Source organism: Gobius niger (assembly GCF_951799975.1).
Source record: "Gobius niger genome assembly, chromosome: 5".
Classification (NCBI taxonomy): domain Eukaryota; kingdom Metazoa; phylum Chordata; class Actinopteri; order Gobiiformes; family Gobiidae; genus Gobius; species Gobius niger.
In genome coordinates this window covers 37,643,606-37,654,310 of record NC_136856.1, presented here as the reverse complement: position 1 = coordinate 37,654,310, position 10,705 = coordinate 37,643,606, and the positions used below count along the sequence as shown (strand labels likewise).

Sequence of the window (10,705 nt, the reverse complement as noted above, 5' to 3'; positions counted from 1 at the left end):
AGGGCAAAGTCTCAGAAACAGGAGGAACTTCCTGTTAGTCCCATCAGCCGCTTGGACCAACCACCGACCAATCACTCTCACATGCTCCACCTTCACACACAGGTGAGGGGGGAGTGCCTTGCCAAAGGACACAGTGGCAGGGATTAGAACCGGCAACCTTTCGGGTCATAAAACGACCCGCTTTACTGTCTGGGCCACCGTCATGGTACGATGCAAATGACCATAGACTGTATATATAAATGAACAGCTTCTCCTCACTCCTCCCCGTTTACCATAATGACCACGCTCATGGGGGAAGTCATGGCGGGTTTACAGACTCCTCCTCCCCAGCTCTGACGAAGCATGTTCCTAAAAAGGGCATAAGGGCGGGATCTTCACCGTAGACTCGGCCCTTGCGTGACGTGTAGCTCGTGCTGCTCCAACGCTAACAGTCTGACGAGATTTTGAAAATTCTTTGTACGAAAACCAGCCTGGTTTCTTTAATTGTGACTAACCCAGCGTTATCTCAGAAAGTTCCAATATATTGGGACCAGGCTTTAAAATTTTTTTAACGTGTCTAAAGTCCAATGCTTTTCAATGGGGACCAGCGGCGATATGGAGGTACTACAGCAATGGCACAGAGCAATGGTGGACTCTGGTGTTGTGGCCAAAAAGCAGAGCAGCCAGCGGCCATTGGCTGCGACAAGTGAAAACAGACTGATAAAAACACATCATCTGTCGCTGTGACTAAACACCTCTCGCCGCGAGGCCTTCAGTCTGAAAGAGGCCTCATTTTACTTAACCACGAGGGAGAGGAGTGACCATGTAACACGTGCACGTACGTACGTGCGTGTTGGCGCATTGACAGGTTGATAAGCGATGCCTGATCATTGTTACTTGGCTGATTGAACTTTGGAGTAAATGCAGTTGGAACAATGGCAGACTCGGGCCGTCCTACAAGGCACTCGATGTGTGAAAGACTTCCACCACCTCCCAAAGGAAACATATTCAGTGAGAAACACATTTACAAACACTTCATAAAAAGAGACATTTGCATTTTTGTCTCACAGTCTGACATGAAACCAGAATGAACTTCTATTTTTCTTAGGTCAATTAGAACTTTAAAATAATTTATTTTAGTCAAATGCCAGAAGAATGAGAGAGAATGTTCTACACATTTTTTTTTTAAATGACTTTTTACAAAACCAAAAGTTTACATACACTAAGATACCTTTGAACAATTTGGGAAAGCCCAGATGACGATGTCATGACCTTGGAAGCACAAGTCTGGTTCATCCTTGGCTGCAATTTCAAGACACTTTGGTTCAAACAATTATACACAAGTATTAAAGATGATTGATGGAAGTAAGTATGAAGTATTAGATGGAAATGGAAAAGAAGGCGGGTTCTGTGTCCCAGAGATGAACGTGCTGTGTCTGAAATGTGAATAAGAACAAATGCAAAAGACCTGGTGAAGATGCTGAACCTGGTCAGAGTTTGTCATTATCCAGAGTGAAACAAGTCCTGTACCGACATGAGCTGAGAGGGAACTCTGCCAGGAAGAAGCTCTGACTCCAAAAGAAACATCAAAAAACAGTTTGACTTCAATATTTGGAGACATATCCTGTGGTCTGACGGAAAAAAAGAATATTTTTTTGGTCCATAATGACCATCGTCACGTTTGGAGGAAAAAGCCTGAGAACATCATCCCAACTGTGAAATCCGGGGGGCAGCATCATGCTGTGGGGTTGTTTTGCTGTGGGAGGGACTGGTGCACTTCACAAAACAGACGACATCATGAAGAAAGAACACTATGTGGACATATTGGAGTAACATCTCAAGACATCAGCCAGGAAGTTAAAGCTTGGGGCACATGGGTTTTCCAAACGGACAGTTCCCCAAGCCTATGGCCAATGCTGGTTACAAAGTGGCTTAGGGAAAACAAAGTCCATGTTTTGAAGTGGTCATTACAAAGTCCTGATCTCAGTCCAGTTGAAAATGTATGGGCAGAGCTGAAAAGGCAAGTGCACAAGGAGGCTACAAAAGTGTCTCAGTTACACCAGTTCTGCTTGGACGAATGAACCAAAACTCATCCAACTATTGTGAGAAGCTTGTGGAAGGAAATCCAAAACAAAGGCAAAGCTACCAAATATGAATGAAATGTATGTAAACGTTTGGTTTTGTCAAAAAGAGTAGAAAATTCTATCTCATTCTTCTCGATTTTGACAAATATATACAGTGGGGAAAAAAAGTATTTGGCCAAAATCCAATAGAATGTCTATGTGAAACTGACCAAATACTTTTTTTCCCCACTGTATATATTTTACATTTTAAAGGTATACAGGAGGATTTTCACGAATTTTAGGAAAGAATCGCCTTCTCAACTTTTAAAAAAAAATGCGCATGCGCAACGCTCTACCTGCCTCCGAGGAGGAAGAATCTCCCAAAAACACTCTGGTCTTGTTTCTCTCTTCTGAAGCCTTTCTCTTCGTCTCATACACTTCAAAGACACTTTTTCTCTTGCGACCCTCTGCCATTTTCAAACGACTCGGTGCGTTCTGCGAGCAGCAATGAATGGCTAACAGGGTGGGAGGAGCAAGATGGCGGAGTGAACAGTCGCAAGTGTAGCAGGGCCGAAAGAATAAGATAAGATAAGATAATCCTTTTTTTATTGATCTCACAAAGGAGAAATTCACTTGTTACAGTCGGCGTTCAAGAAGATCACTCAGAGTTAATAAAGTGCAGCTGGTACAGAGATTATTGCACAAGTTATTGCAAAAGTTATTTTGACATCCGAAACAGTCAATTTTGAAGAACAGTCGCCCCAAAAGCCACGGTGAGGTTGATAACACTCTTAAGAGACTATTGTGAGACATTTTCTTTGAGAAAGGAGCGCTAAAGTGATACACTCGGAAAAAATGGCTAACAACCAGGATCAAGCTAGCCTAAATGAACATGACTACAGCGTGGACGGAATACGTGAGGCATGTTTTGACGATTATGTTGAAGAAGAGATGCGGATGGCAAAACCTCTGAACGACCACACTCCGTTACAGAGTCCAAATCCAAAGAAACTGAAGAGGAGAGATGACTCAGGAGGAGTGAGCATGGAAAGTTTATACGACGCTATTCACTCTCTGTCACAAAGATTTGAGGAAAGACTGGATGGGCTCGAAAGAAAGTTTGAAAACTTTGAGCAGCGCATTCAGAAAAAACGAAAAAGAGGTGACAGAAAATAAAAATGAAATAATTCAAATCAAAGCGCAAGTGAATAGGCTGGCAAAAGAGAACAAGGAGCTGAAGGAAAGACGCCGGGAAATCGAGCGCTACGGAAGACGGTGGAATCTTAAATTGATTGGACTGTGCCGGAGAAGGAAGACGAAGATACAAGAGAAACGGTGATCGGTGTTCTCACAAGAGCGATTCCGATGTCAGTGGAAAAAATTCGAGACAAGGTTGATACTGTCCATCGTCTGGGCAAGAAGGATGATCCCGCCTTCAACATGAGACCGTGAGCGATCATCATGCAGTTTGGCATGCGGACGACGAGGGACGAGATCTGGAGGAGATCGAGGGAGGCCAGAGTCTGCAAGGAGCTGCACATCCAATTCAGACAGGACTGGTCAAAAGAAGATCGTGAAGCCCGGGCAAAGCTGTATCCGACGGTGCAGGAGGCCAGACGCAACGGGAAGAAAGCTTACTTGAAGGAAGGGTATGCTATTATAGACGGTAAAAGAGTAGAGGCACCTTACACAGGTTAAGTAATGTCATGTATCTGTTCATTTCCTTGATACAGTTATTTTGATTAAGGGGACTGTTACTGTTGATATCAAAGTTGCAATCCAGGACAGATTGTTCATTCCTGCCCAAAATCCTATTTCGTAAGCGCATTTAAGAGCGTGTATTTTGTTTCATGTCTATTGTTTTTAGTTCTTTAAATGTTCGAGGTTTAAAAAATAACATTGAGCGTAAGGCCATTTTTTTTATTTTGTAAGCAAGTCAAAGCCAACCTCATTTTGTTACAAGAGACACATTCAAACAAGGACGATGAAAAATTCTGGAAGCAACAATGGGGAGACAATATTTTGTATTCGCATCGAACTTGATGGATGATTTTATTTTTTAGGTTTACAGGGAAAATTATTGATTTTAAAAGCGATGAAGCGGGTAACTGGCTAATGGTTGTGGTGGAGATATTTGATTTTAAAATGATTTTGATTAATGTTTACGGGTACAACAACAGGTCTCTCAATTGAAATATGATGGCAAAATTAACCCAAGCTATAGGGAATGGAGTGCAATTTATGGCACGGATAACATAATAACAGGAGGTGATTTTAACATAGCACCTAATTCCTGGCTCGACAGAAAACCTCCCAAGGGCTTACAACCAGAATATAATGGCATGTTTAACAATTTTTGTTTATCCAATAACTTGGTAGATTATTGGAGAGTGACAAACCCTAACACAATGCAATTTACATGGATAAGCCCAGCAGATTCTAATCTATGCTCAAGGTTAGATTATTGGCTATTGTCTCCAAATATTACTAATCTTTCTCCAAAATGTGATATTCAATCATCTCCTCTCACGACTCATCATTGTCTTATTGGCCTGTCACTCTCAATAATCAAACAAAAACAGAAATCATACAGTATCTGGACATTTAACAATCCTTTATTGCTGAATGAAGAATTCTGTAGACAGACTAGAACAATATGTCTAGAAACCCATGACATGGATTTGGCAGATATAAGTAAATGGGAGTGGTTTAAATTTCGAGTAAAGCAACAAGCCATTGAAACTGGCAAGAAAATAGCCAACAATCGTAAGTTTAAACAAAAGGAAATAGTCGAAAAGCTAAGTTTATTATGTGGTAAACCTAATACAACGGTAGAAGAGTTACACATGCTCCAGAAACGATTAGATGATATTTACCTGGAGAAGGCAAAAGGAGCCTTTGTAAGATCAAAAGCTAAGTGGATTGAGCAGGGGGAAAAAACTCATCATATTTTTACAGCCTTTGAAAAACGGAGACAGACTAAAAAATGTATAACAAAATTGAACCATCCATCCATCCATCCATCCATCCATTTTCTTCCGCTTTATCCGGGGCCGGGTCGCGGGGGCAGCAGTCTCAGCAGAGATGCCCAAACTTCCCGATCCACACACACCTCCTCCAGCTGTTCTGGGGGGACCCCGAGGCGACACCAGGCCAGCTCGGAGACATAGTCCCACCACCGTGTCCTGGGCCTTCCACGAGGCCTTGTCCCACTAGGACATGCCTGGAACACCTCCCGCGGGAGGCGACCAGGAGGCATCCGGAACAGATGCCCGAGCCACCTCAGCTGGCTCCTTTCGACGTGGAGGAGCAGCGACTCTACTCCGAGCTCCTCCCGGGTAACTGAGCTCCTCACCCGATCTCGAAGGGTGCGCCCAGCCACCCTGCGAAGGAAACTCATTTCGGCCGCTTGTATTCGCGATCTTGTCCTTTCGGTCATGACCCAAATCTCATGACCATAGGTGAGGGTGGGAACGTAGATCGATCGGTAAATCGAGAGCTTTGCCCTCCGACTCAGCTCCCTCTTCACCACGACAGACCGATACAGCGACCGCATCACTGCTGACACCTCAGATCCGTCTGTCGATCTCACGCTCCATCCGTCCCTCACTCGTGAACAAGACCCCGAGATACTTGAACTCCTCCACTTGAGGCAAGGACTCACCACCGACCTGTAGAGGGGAAGCCACCTTTTTCCGGTGGAGAACCATGGCCTCGGATTTGGAGGTGCTGATCCTCATCCCGGCCGCTACACACTCGGCTGCAAACCGCCCCAGTGCGTGCTGAAGGTCCTGGTTCGTTGGAGCCATCAGAACAACATCGTCCGCAAACAGCAGAGATGAGATCCTGAGGCTCCCAAACCGGACACCCTCCGGCCCCTGGCTGCGCCTAGAAATTCTGTCCATAAAGGTAATGAACAGAACCGGTGACAAAGGGCAGCCCTGGCGGAGACCAACACGCACCGGGAACAGGTCTGACTTACTGCCGGCAATGCGAACCAAGCTCCTGCTGCGGTCATACAGGGAACGGACAGCCCTTAGCAGAGGGCCCCGGACCCCATACTCCCGGAGCACCCCCCACAGGGCACCACGAGGGACGCGGTCGAACGCCTTCTCCAGATCCACAAAACACATGTGGACTGGTTGGGCGAACTCCCACGAACCCTCGAGTACCCGACGGAGGGTATAGAGCTGGTCCAGTGTGCCACGACCAGGACGAAAACCGCATTGTTCCTCCTGGGTCTGAGGTTCAACTATCGGCCGGATCCTCCTCTCCAGCACCCTGGAGTAGACCTTACCGGGGAGGCTAAGGAGGGTGATTCCTCTGTAATTGGAACACACCCTCCGATCCCCCTTCTTAAAGAGAGGGACCACCACCCCGGTCTGCCAATCCAGGGGCACTGTCCCCGACCGCCACGCGATGTTGCAGAGACGTGTCAGCCAAGACAGTCCTACAACATCCAGAGACTTAAGGTACTCAGGGCGAATCTCATCCACCCCCGGAGCCTTGCCACCGAGGAGCTTTCTCACCACCTCGGTGACTTCAGCCACGGTAATGGGCGAGCCCACCTCCGAGTCCCCAGCCTCTGCTTCCTCATTGGAAGACGTGACGACGGGATTGAGGAGGTCCTCGAAGTACTCCTTCCACCGACCGACGACATCCCCAGTCGAGGTCAGCAGCCCCCCACCCGCACTGTAAACAGTGTTGGTGAAGCACTGCTTCCCCCTCCTGAGGCGCCGGATGGTTTGCCAGAATTTCTTCGAGGCCGACCGATAGTCTTCCTCCATGGCCTCCCCGAACTCCTCCCAGACACGAGTTTTTGCCTCTGCGACCGCTCGAGCTGCAGCACGCTTGGCCTGCCGGTACCTCTCAGCTGCCTCAGGAGTCCCACATGCCAACAAGGCCAGGTAGGACTCCTTCTTCAGCTTGACGGCATCCCTTACTTCCGGGCGCCACCACCGGGTTCGGGGATTGCCGCCGCGACAGGCACCAGAGACCTTACGGCCACAACTACGAGCAGCCGCATCGACAATGGAGGAGGAGAACAGAGTCCACTCTGACTCCATGTCCCCCGCCTCCCCCGAAATCTGGGTGAAGCTCTTCCGGAGGTGGGAGTTGAAGACCCCACTGACAGAAGGATCCGCCAGACGTTCCCAGCAGACCCTCACAACACGCTTGGGCCTGCCAGGTCTGACCGGCTTCCTCCCCTGCCAGCGGATCCAGCTCACCACCAGGTGGTGATCGGTTGACAGCTCAGCCCCTCTCTTTACCCGAGTGTCCGAGACACGCGGCCGGAGGTCAGACGACACAACTACAAAGTCGATCATCGACCTCCTGCCTAGGGTGTCCTGGTGCCACGTGCACTTATGGACACCCTTGTGCTCGAACATGGTGTTCGTTATGGACAAACTGCGACTAGCACAGAAGTCCAATAACAGAACACCACTCGGGTTCAGATCGGGGAGGCCGTTCCTCCCAATCACCCCCTCCCAGGTCTCACTGTCGTTACCCACGTGGGCGTTGAAGTCCCCCAGCAGAACAATGGAGTCCCCAGTCGGAGCACTATCTAGTACCCCTCCCAGGGACTCCAAGAAGGCCGGGTACTCTGCACCGATGTTGGGCCCGTAGGCCGAAACAACGGTGAGAGACCTGTCCCCGACCCGAAGGCGTAGGGACGCGACCCTCTCGTCCACCGGGGTGAACTCCAACACGTGACGGCTGAGCTGGGGGGACACGAGCAAACCCACCCCAGCCCGCCGCCTCTCCCCGCGGGCAACTCCAGAAAAATGGAGAGTCCAGCCTCTCTCCAGGAGTTGGGATCCGGAACCCAAGCTGTGCGTGGAGGTGAGCCCGACTATATCTAGTCGGTATCTCTCAACCTCCCGCACAAGCTCAGGCTCCTTCCCCCCCAGCGAGGTGACGTTCCATGTCCCGAACGCCAGAAGCTGTGCACGTGGACCAGGTCGTCGAGGCACCTGCCTCTGACTGCCACCCAGTCCTCTTCGCACCCGACCCCTACGGATCCCTCTGCGGGTGGTGGGTCCACAGGAGGGCGGGCCCACGTCGTCCCTTCGGGCTGTGCCCGGCCGGGCCCCGTGGGCAGAGACCCGGCCACCAGAAATTGAACCAAAATGGAAATATAATTCAGGATACAAATCAAATAACAGAAGAAGTATGTCAATTCTACAGCAATCTATACAAGAAAAAGTTTCAGAGTGACAGTTGTGATGCTTTTATGAAAAATATAGACAAAAATGTCAAAATACTTTCAGATGAAGATAAATTACTACTAGAAAGAGATGTAACTTTAATAGAAATTGAAACAGCTTTAAAACAAATGAAAAACGGTAAATCACCAGGCATTGACGGTTTATCGATAGAATTTAGATAGAAGACTTTTGAACAGATATAAAGAATTTATTATTTAACGCTTATCTCGATTGCATAAAAAATGGTCAATTATCCCCAACAATGAAAACTGGTCTGATAACCTTGTTGCCCAAACCCAATAAAGACATTACTATTAGATAATTGGAGACCTACAACTCTACTTTGTAATGATTATAAATTACTGGCTTTGGTATATAGTATATAGTAAAAAATGTCTTGATTAAGTTAATAGACGAATTTCAGTCAGCCTTTATTAAAGGTAGACATATTCATAACAATGTGAGACTAATTATGGACATCTTAGATTATCAGAGCCTTATTAACACAGAAAGCCTAATACTGTTTATTGATTTATTAAGGCATTTGACTCTGTCGAACATGACTTTTTATTGAAATCACTACAACTTTTTGGGTTTGGCAACAACTTTTGTAACTTTTGTTTTTGACCAAATATACAGTTATATTTCACTTCAATCAGGCATCACTCCAAGAATCAATGTCTCTTGTGGAATAAGACAAGGGTGCCCAATTTCACCTAAATTATTCATTCTTTGTACGCAGCTTTTGGCCTATTTTGTAGTAAATAATAAAGACCTTGAAGGAATAAAAGTTTGTGACATAGAATTGAAAATAAGCCAATTTGCTGACGATACAGTGATATTTCTAAAAGACAAATCAATTCTTCAGAAAGCTTTAAATGTAATTTCTGTTTTTTCCAGGGCATCAGGCCTTTGCCTCAATCTAAAAAAATGTGAAATATTACCGTTGTATAATTGCACTGAGATTTTGGTGATGATTCCAGTAAAAAATTATGTGAAATACTTGGGCATTCATCTATCTAAAAACTTCCGAGTCCGAAAATATCAAAGGGAGATTTGAAGAAATAAAAAGAAACCTAAATCACTGGTTGACTAACCTCTTGTCAAAATCAGAAGGGATTTCTAAATTGATTTATCCAAGTTACTCTCTTTATATTAGTCCACAAAACATAAGAAAAGCAAATACTATAATTTACCAATTCATATGGCGCAATAAAACGTATTACTAAAAAAATCACAACTTGTAAGTAAGGGATAATGTATAGAACGCTGGTCATTATCGGGAAAATAAGCACCGACAGGGCAAACCGGACCCCGACGCGAAGCGGAGGGGTCCGGTTCGTATAATAAAGGATTATATTAGATGAACAAGGATTTTTTTTTAGATTTAAGGATTTTAAAACAAAATTCAATATACAAAGTTCAATAGGAGAGTTTAATAAGGTGTGTAAAGCAATACCAATAGCCTTATTAAATATGATACAAAACTATTTACATTATTCTAAAAGTCAAATAAATTTGCCTAAATTGCAAATAAACCAGACTCCTTTAAATAGCAAAAAGTGTAACAATAATTTTATTAGTAAAATATTCAAATGCAAACTATTTCATGATTTTGAGCAAAATGCAAAAATAAGGCACTATGACGACAAAACAACAAATAAATACATCAAATTCATGAAATGGCCAAAAACTCCTCCTAAAACCAAAGAAATGCAATTCAAAATGATAAATGGATGTTATCCAGCAGCTGCAATGCTGAAAAAGAGGTTTGGTTTTGAGGTGGAGCCATGTGTGTTCTGCTCCCAGGAAGATGAAACTATTGAACATTTGTTTTTCTTTTGTCCAGTCATAAACAGTTTCTGGCAAGACGTCATGAATTGGCTGAAAACAAAAATGAAGAAAATCACACAATTAAAGTTAGAACAAATTCTTTCTGGGAATGACGACCTGCCGAAGGAACTTATACCACATACATAAAAGTAAATGGCAAAACAAGAATCCATCCCTATTGATTTTTAAAATTGAATTGAGGGAGTTCTTTGCTTCTTTGAATCATCTGAAAGACTCAAGCGATAACATTTACTCTCTATGTGAAGATGTCTCTGAATATTTGTCGTTCTAATTTGTGGGGCTTCCATGTGACTCTGTCTTACAAGAGAATAATATATGTGTGTGAATTGCCTTGACCTGCCTAATGGTCTGAAGTGCCTTCGCTTAATTTATTTTATTTATTTTAATAATTGTTTTCTATTTTCTTATAGAAATGTTGTTTTATTTAAATTGTATATGTTCTGCACTTTTATTTCCCAACAAGAGTTTTTTGTAAATAAAAAATAATAAAAAAAAAATTAAAAAAAATGAATGGCTAACAGCGTAAGTCACATAGGCTTGAAAGTGCGCATGCACAGAAATGAACAAGGGGCGAGCGCGCACGATGGCCTTACGTAGGCA

General features: G+C 44.8%; 1 protein-coding gene across 3 annotated transcripts in view; it reads left to right on the top strand.

Annotated features, from left to right (window-relative positions):
• LOC306962736 (copine-1-like) overlaps positions 1-10,705 on the top strand; it is a 78,939-nt gene that overhangs the window by 44,959 nt on the left and 23,275 nt on the right. The window lies entirely within an intron of this gene.